Below are 9,871 nucleotides of genomic sequence, written 5' to 3' on the forward strand. Positions count from 1 at the left end.
GGATGGTCAACTTAGAATGCTTTGTGGGATGAAGCGTAAAAGAAAGATGTTTCGTGGTTGGCGTTGCAAATCAAGGCTCATTATGGTTGGTACATCAAAAATGAAATATAAAGGTTGGGATGGTGCTCACCTAGATGGGTCTCGGAGGATTATTGGGCACTTCATAGAGAATTCATCTTGTTCACCACCCGGATGGGCTAATAATGAGAGTCAACTTCAAGACGGGTGTGAAAATAAAGTGTGGGATCCCGGATTACAAGAAGAGGATCAACTTTGGGAGCCCCAAGCTTGTGAAGAACTCCATCAAGACTTGGCTCAATCCATGAGAAATCTTGGGGCACAATGGAGAACCAAGCATTGGTGGGAGTTCCAAGATAGCTTCAAGCACAAGCCACCTTGAGAGGAGTGACGAACGGATTTTTGATGGTATAGAATTTCACAAATGAATTCTCGTTGCAAGTATAGTTTCTAAACCAATCACTAATCCTTTCATACAAAAAGTTGTTTGTCACTAAAACAAACCCCTAAAATTAATAACCAAAGTATTCAAACCTCGGGTCGTTCTCCCTAGGAATTGTAATGAAGTGTCTTGTTATCGGTTGTGAGTTATATTTGGGGTTTTGATATGAAGCATGAAAGATAAATGGTAAGAAAGTAAACTAATGGCTAAAAAGGTCTTGGCAAGGGTTGGTGGTCAAAGATCTCTATCCTAATCACTAACCACAATATGAGAATTGGCAAGGATTAATCTCATTAAATCATCCTCTAACTATTAGTAAAGGAAAGTCAAATGAGCTATATCAATCCTAGTCCATAAGTCCTAACTCTCCACTAATTCAATTAGTGAGAACTAGAGTCAATGAATCCCAATCATCAATTACTTGGACATTAGTAACTCAAGAGTTCCTAAGTTACCTTTCCAAGCCAAGAACATAAAACTCTACTCTAAAATCCAACCAAGCATTTCATCAAACACTTGGAAGGCACAAAAGAAAAACATAGTAAATCAACAACAAGAATTAATTCTAGCTACAATCAAATGTAAAGAATTAACAACAACAATTAAAGGAAACAAGATCTACATGAATTACCTCTTATTGAATTGAAAGAAAATGGAATGAACAATAGTAGATCTACAACAAAACATAAGAACAACATAAAGGAAATTACAACAAAACAATGGAAGAAGAATGAATGTAACAACAAAGAATTGAGAGGTAGAAGGAGATGAAAGCATGAATTAAAATCTAGATCTAAGATTATTGAACTAAACCTAATCCTAATTCTAGAGAGAAGTGAGAGCTTCTCTCTCTAGAAACTAATTCTCACTACTAAACTAAGCTAAAACTAAACTAATGGTAACTAACTTCTAAAGTATGAAAAGTATCTAAAAGTATGTTGATTCCCTTTCAATCCTTGGCTTAAATAGCATCAGAAATGAGTTGGATTGGGCCCACAAGGCTTCTAAAATCGCTGGCCACGTTTGCATTAAGTGGGTCATGTGCCACCATTGGCGCGTCCGCGTACCGTGCGCGTGCGCGCCCCTATGAGCGATGCAACTATGGCAAATCTTATATCGTTTTGAAGCCCCGGATGTTAGCTTTCCAACCCAACTGGAACCGCATCAATTGGACCTCTGTAGCTCAGGTTATGGTCGTTTAAGTGCAAAGAGGTCGGCTTGACAGCTTTTCGGTTCTTTCATTTCTTCATGAGTTCTCCAACTTTTCATGCTTTCTTTCTTCATTCCCTTGCTCCAATCTTTGCCTCCTAAACCTTAAATCACTTAACAAACATATCAAGGCATCTAATAGAATCAAGGTGAAATAAATTTAGCTATTTTGAGTCCTAAAAAGCATGTTTTCACATTCAAGCACAATTAAAGGAGAATATACAAAACCCTGCTATTTCTTGAATAAATATGGGTAAAAGGTGATAAAATCCCCAAAAATCAATACAAGATAAATCCTACAAATGGGGTTTGTCAACCTCCCCACACTTAAACCAAGCATGTCCTCATGCTTAAACCAAGAGTGAAGTAAGGGTATGGCATTTATTCAATGGAAACTAACTAAATGCAATCTACCTATATGCAACTATCTAAATGAATGCAAGTGCTTGGTCAAAATAAATCAATTCCCAAGAAACATATATGCACAAGGGCTAAGGACTAGCAAGTCTAATCCACAATTGAATTGAGTTATTAAATATTTTTACAAACTTGCATGAAGAATGATGATCATAGGTGAAAACATGTAATTGAGCATCAAACCCTCACCGGATGTGTTTGCACTCTATTCGCTCAAGTGTTTAGGGTTGATTCACTCAATTCTCCTCTATTTCATGCTTTCCAAGATTTGTTTTTCTTCTAACAATCAACATTTATTTCATGCATGCATACAAGTATCATGAGGTCTTTTCATTGGTTGTAATGGGGCTAGGGTCAAGGTAGGATACATATTTGGTCAAGTGAGCTTGAAATTTGAATCTTTGATAAGCTTAAACTTCCCACCTAACCTATGACATCCTATACAATTAAGTTCTAATCTAGCTACCCATTTTTCACCTTTTCACATACTCATGCATTTTCTTTTCATTTCACAACTCATATGCATTGATCTTATTGAGCTTCACCTTGGGGCATTTTGTCCCCTTTTTATTTCTTTCTTTTTCGTTTTCTTTCTTTTTCGTTTTCTTTCTTTTTCCATTTTTTTCTATACTTTTCATATATTTTTTTTTGTTTTTCTCATTTTTTCTTTCTTTCAAACTATATACAAGAGTACCAATGCATAAGGTCTATACATTTAATCAATACATGAGCATGTACCCAATTCCCAATATTTACAATAATAATACAAAACTACCCTTTTATTCACCCAATGTCCCAAGGTTCCCACACTTGCATGATACTCACACACACTAGCCTAAGCTAATCAAAGATCCAAATAAGGACTTTTATTGTTTTCCGCTTTAAGGCTTGTAATGTGCTAAATTAAGAACAAAGTGGGTTAATCGTAGGCTCAAATTTGGCTAACAAAGGAAGATAGAAGGTAAGGCCATTTGGGTGAGTGAGCTAATGAAATGATGGCCTCAATCATATAAATGCATGAATACACCAAATAATGGACATAAAGAATCAAACAAATCAAAGATCACAATCATAGAAAGAGAATAATGCACACAAGAAGGAAAAATAAGTGGTTATAAGATGTAACCACATCATTAGGCTCAAGTCTCACAAGATTGTGTTCTTAGCTCAAAACATGATCTATAATATATATAATTCAAGCAAGTTCTATGAAAAGTTTTCACTCAAATCAATTGACATGCCCTATAGATAGAAATCTTGAAAAAAATCTCATTATTTTGACTAAGCTTATTGTGTATGCATATGCAAAAATAAGAAAATGCAAGTAAAAATCCTAAAATCCTAGAATGAAATGCAAAAGTATTGGAGTTAGAAATTTGTCACCCAAGATTGCCGATCGATCGGACGACCTCCCCACACTTAAAAGTTTGCACCGTCCTCGGTGCACTCAAAGATGAGCAATGGGGTACAGCGAATCTCCGGATTGCTGCGTGTTCTTTCTTCCGCTTCCATGGTTGCTTGTGGTGCATTCGTTATGAAAAACAAAAATATAACACCATAAGATGAGAAGATATAAAAGCAAGGAAGCATACATTGTTGGAATGAGGTAAATCACTAGAATGAGGTGAGTGAATTAGTGTGACATTAAGAAATATTAGGTGTGTGAATTCTAAATTGCGCGGTTTAGAATACACATTAGCATAAAAGCTATGTCACAAAAGAAGCATGCACTTCACTTATCCTAGTGTGCTTGAGATGCTTTAAGTAAGCTTTTAAGGTAAGACAAGCATTAGAGAAGCATGAAAGCATTCAAGTCAAACATATGGATGGATATAATCATGAAATACAATGCATTAAGGTAAATGCACAACATCATCCATCAAGAGATTTCCTAATCAAAGAATACGGGTCAAATCACATGATGGCTAGCTACAACATGCAATTCAAAAGAGTTATAAGCTCGAAGACAATTCTCATCACTTGGTGTTTTTCAAAAGGTAAGCATGAAGAACTCAAAACCAAGTAACAAAATATAACCTCAATCATAGAATCCAACAAAGATTATCTAAAAACATTCATGCTAAAATAGCATTTAGGCAATAAGGGATATAGCAATGTATAGTAAACAAAGTCAATACTCCAACACTTATGATGAAAAGAGAGAAAATAAAATGGAAACTAAACTAAAACTAACTAATCAACTAACTAACTAACAACGAACTAAAATAAATGGTTATCGATGGTGTTTGGAAGTGTTGGATGAGGGGTAGAAGAAGGGAAGAAGAAAGGAGAAGGAAAGAATTGGAAAGAGGAGAAGAAAAGAAAAGTGGATGGGAGAAAGAAATCCGCGCGTACGCACACATGGTGCGTGCGCGTCGTTGGCTTATTTCGAGAGTGGCGCGTACGCGTCATGTGCGCGTGTGCGCAAGTGGGGTTTGTGCCAGAGGCACAACGTTGGCGCGGCGCAGGCACAACTCTCTGGAAAATGTATGGAGGTTGGAACTTCTCAATCCATGCGTACGCACGCATGGCGCGCTCGCGTGGATGGTCCAAAACGCTTGATGCACGCGTACGCACGTAGTGCGCGTACGCGTGGATGGTGCTCTGTTTTTCAAAATATTTTTAATTTTTTTTTTAGTATTTTATTTATTTATTTATTTATTTATTTATTTATTTAGTATTATATTATTATTTTTTTTTATTAAAAAAAAATTTTTCATTTATATTAAAAGAAAAAAAAATTTCTAAGAGAGGAAGAACTTAAAATTATCTCATGCAACGGCGCCATTTTGACGAACGGATTTTTGATGGTATAGAATTTCACAAATGAATTCTCGTTGCAAGTATAGTTTCTAAACCAATCACTAATCCTTTCATACAAAAAGTTGTTTGTCACTAAAACAAACCCCTAAAATTAATAACCGAAGTATTCAAACCTCGGGTCGTTCTCCCTAGGAATTGTAATGAAGTGTCTTGTTATTGGTTGTGAGTTATATTTGGGGTTTTTATATGAAGCATGAAAGATAAATGGTAAGAAAGTAAACTAATGGCTAAAAAGGTCTTGGCAAGGGTTGGTGGTCAAAGATCTTTATCCTAATCACTAACCACAATATGAGAATTGGCAAGGATTAATCTCATTAAATCATCCTCTAACTAGTAGTAAAGGAAAGTCAAATGAGCTATATCAATCATAGTCCCTAAGTCCTAACTCTCCACTAATTCAATTAGTGAGAACTAGAGTCAATGAATCCCAATCATCAATTACTTGGACATTAGTAACTCAAGAGTTCCTAAGTTACCTTTCCAAGCCAAGAACATAAAACTCTACTCTAAAATCCAACCAAGCATTTCATCAAACACTTGGAAGGCACAAAAGAAAAACATAGTAAATCAACAACAAGAATTAATTCTAACTACAATCAAATGTAAAGAATTAACAACAACAATTAAAGGAAACAAGATCTACATGAATTACCTCTTATTGAATTGAAAGAAAATGGAATGAACAATAGTAGATCTACAACAAAACATAAGAACAACATAAAGGAAATTACAACAAAACCATGGAAGAAGAATGAATGTAACAACAAAGAATTGAGAGGTAGAAGGAGATGAAAGCATGAATTAAAATCTAGATCTAAGATTATTGAACTAAACCTAATCCTAATTCTAGAGAGAAGTGAGAGCTTCTCTCTCTAGAAACTAATTCTCACTACTAAACTAAGCTAAAACTAAACTAATGGTAACTAACTTCTAAAGTATGAAAAGTATCTAAAAGTATGTTGATTCCCTTTCAATCCTTGGCTTAAATAGCATCAGAAATGAGTTGGATTGGGCCCACAAGGCTTCTAAAATCGCTGGCCACGTTTGCATTAAGTGGGTCATGTGCCACCATCGGCGCGTCCGCGTACCGTGCGCGTGCGCGCCCCTATGCGCGATGCAACTATGGCAAATCTTATATCGTTTCGAAGCCCCAGATGTTAGCTTTCCAACCCAACTAGAACCGCATCAATTGGACCTCTGTAGCTCAAGTTATGGTCGTTTAAGTGCAAAGAGGTCGGCTTGACAGCTTTCCGGTTCTTTCATTTCTTCATGAGTTCTCCAACTTTTCATGCTTTCTTTCTTCATTCCCTTGATCCAATCTTTGCCTCCTAAACCTTAAATCACTTAACAAACATATCAAGGCATCTAATAGAATCAAGGTGAAATAAATTTAGCTTTTTTGAGTCCTAAAAAGCATGTTTTCACATTCAAGCACAATTAAAGGAGAATATACAAAACCATGCTATTTCTTGAATAAATATGGGTAAAAGGTGATAAAATCCCCAAAAATCAATACAAGATAAATCCTACAAATGGGGTTTGTCAAGGAGCTCCCCATAAGTCCAACTTAAGGACAATAAACAAAAGTGCTAGGTAGGAGACACCCTACCATGGTAATATCTTTTCATTTTCTCTTTTTGTACATATTGGTAATTAGTTTAAATTCATGTTTTTGGTTGATTTGTTGAGTATAATTGATAGTTTAGTATGTTAAATAAGGTTTTATGGTGTTTTGGTAGCTGTTTGGAGGATTGGAATGCTTGGATTGGTGCAAAAATATAGAAAATATTTTTTGAAAAATAGAGCTCCATCCGCCCGTACGTGCACTGCGTGCGTACGCGTGTATCAAGCATTTTCGCTTACCCACGCGGACGCGCCATGTACGCGTACGCGTGGATTGAGAAATTCCACCCCCAAGCCAAAAACCCGAGAGTTGTGTGAACATTGTGCGCGCATTGTGCCTTTCGCACAAACCCAAGCCATGTGCGCGTACGCGTCGCGTCCGATGTCCTTCCTTCAACACATCACTTTTCTTCTCCTCTTTCCATTTCTTTCATTCTCCTTTCTTCTTCCCTTCTTCTACCCCTCATTCAACACTTCCAAACACCATTGATAACCATTTAATTTAGTTAACTAATTAGTTAGTTAGTTAGTTGATTAGTTAGTTTTAGTTAGTTTTCATTTCATTTTCTCTTTTTCATTGTAAGTGTTGGATTGTTATTCTTGTTTACCATTAATTGCTGCTGAGTATTAAAAAGGGATGTTATCTTAATATCATTATTTTTATAATCTTTGTTGGATTCTATTGTTGAGGTTATATTTTGCTACTTAGTTTTGAGTTTTTCATGCTTACCTTTTAAGAATACCAAGTGATGAGAATTGCCTTCGAGCTTGTAACTCTTCTTGAATTGCATGATTTGGCCACCATGTGATTTGAACCCTATTCTTTGATTAGGCAATCTCTTGACATTGGATGGTGTGCATTTACTTCAATGCATTGTATTCCACGATCATATGCATCCATGTGCTTTTAGCTTGAATGCCTTCATGCTTCTTTAATGCTTGTTTTACCTTACAAGTTTACTTAAACCATCTCAAGCACACAAAAATGAATAAAGTGCATGCTCCTTTTGTGACATAACTTTTTATGCTAATGTGTGTTCTAAAAGGCGCCTAATTTAGAACTCACATCCCTATTTTCCTAATGTCACACTAATTCACTCACTCAATTCTAGTGATTAGTACCACATTCCCAACAATGTATGCTTCCTTTTTTTGTTTTCTCATCTTATGGTGTTGTATTTTTGTTTTTCATGAATGGTAGCGGAAGAAAGAACACGCAACACCGGTTGACCTACCAGCTGAAGGTAGTAATCTGGAAAGTCACCGTACCCCCTTGCTCATCTTTGAATGCACCGAGGACGGTGCAAACTTTTAAGTGTGGGGAGGTCATCCGACCGGTCGGCGATTTTAGGTGACAAGTTCCTAATCCTAACACTTTTGCATTCCATTCTAGGTTTTTAGGATTTTTATTTTCATCTTCTTATTTTTGTATATATATACACAATAAGCTTAGTCAAAATAGTGAAAATTTTCAAGATTTCTATCTATAGAGCACCTCAATTGATTTGAGTGAAAACTTTTCTTTGAACTTGCTTGAATTATATATATATATATATATTGTGGATCATGTTTTTGAGCTAAGAACACACAACCTAGTGAGATTTGAGCCTAATGGTGTGGTTACATCTTATAACCACTTATTTTCCTTTCTTGTGTGCAATTATTCTCTTTCTACGATTGTAATCTTTGATTTGTTTGATCTTTATGTCCATTATTTTGTGTATTCATGCATTTATATGATTGAGGCCATCATTTTACTTAGCTCACTTACCCAAATAGCCTTACCTTTTATCTTCCATTGTTAGCCAATTTGAGCCTACGATTAACCCAATTTGTTCTTAATTTAGCACATTATAAGCCTTAAAGCGAAAAATAATAAATGTCCTTTATTTGGATCTTTGATTAGCTTAGGTATTGGGAATTGGGAATTGGGTACATGCTCATGTATTGATCAAATATATAGACCTTATGCATTGATGCTCTTGTATATATTTTGAAAGAAAGAAAAAAATGAGAAAAAAAAAACAAAAGAAAAAGGAAAAGAAACAAAAGAAGAGTATGGAAAAGAAAAGAAAAGAAAAAAAATTAATAGAAAAAGAAAGAAAAAGAAAAAGAAAAAAATAATAAAAAAAAGGGGACAAAATGCCCCAAAGCAAAGTGAAGCTCAATAAAGATCAATGCATATGGGTTGAAATGAAAAGAAAATGCATGAGTATGAGTAGAAAAAATGTGAAAAAAAGGTAGTTAGGTTAGAACTTTATTGTATAGGATGTCATAGGTTAGGTGGAAAGTCTAAGCTTATCAAAGATTCGAATTTCAAGCCCACTTGACCAAATATGCATCCTACCTTGACCCTAGCCCCATTACAACCAATGAAAAGACCTCATGATAATTGTATGCATGCATGGAATAAATGTTGATTGTTAGATGAAAAACAAATCTTGGAAGGCATGATTAGGAGAGAATTGAGTGAATCAACCCTAAACACTTGAGCGAATAGAGTGCAAACACATTCGGTGAGGGTTTGATGCTCAATTACATGTTTTAACCTATGATCATCATTCTTCATGCAAATTTGTAAAAATATTTAATAACTCAATTCAATTATGGATTAGACTTGCTAGTCCTTAGCCCTTGTGCATATATGCTTCTTGGGAATTGATTTATTTTGACTAAGCAATTACATTCATTTAGATAGTTGCATATAGGTAGATTGTATTTAGTTAGATTTCATTGAATAAAAGTTGATCCCTTTGCTTTCTCTCGGTTTAAGCATGAGGACATGTGGTACACGAAATCGTGATCACACACTTCTTCACAACTCCGTGCAGCTGACCAGCAAGTGCACTTGGTCGTCCAAGTAATACCTTACGTGAGTAAGGGTCGATCCCACGGAGATTGTCGGCTTGAAGCAAGCTATGGTCATCTTGTAAATCTCAGTCAGGCGGATTGATAAACCCATATTTCATGAGTTCTTTTGTGCTTAATTTGAGTGATTTATACAATCCTTTACCTGCTTATTCACATTAATTGCATGGTTTTACTTTCCCTTCCTTATTATGTCATATTGTGAAAAACATGTTTCCTAAGCTTTAAAAATTAATTATTTTAATTACCCTTATTTCCATTCGATGCTGTGATTAGTGTGTTGAGTAGTTTCAGATTTTCTAAGGCAGAATGGCTTAAAGGATGGAAAAGGAACCATACAAAATAGGAAGGAGAAAGCAAAACGGAGCTTTAAGGAAACTGGTATCCACGCGATCACATAGATGACGCGATCGCGTGCCAAGCACGAATCAGCAGCGATGCGGCCGCATGACTGACGCGACTGCGCGCCTT

This window comes from Arachis hypogaea, chromosome 13, assembly GCF_003086295.3.
Source record: "Arachis hypogaea cultivar Tifrunner chromosome 13, arahy.Tifrunner.gnm2.J5K5, whole genome shotgun sequence".
In the NCBI taxonomy this organism is placed as follows: Eukaryota; Viridiplantae; Streptophyta; class Magnoliopsida; order Fabales; family Fabaceae; genus Arachis; species Arachis hypogaea.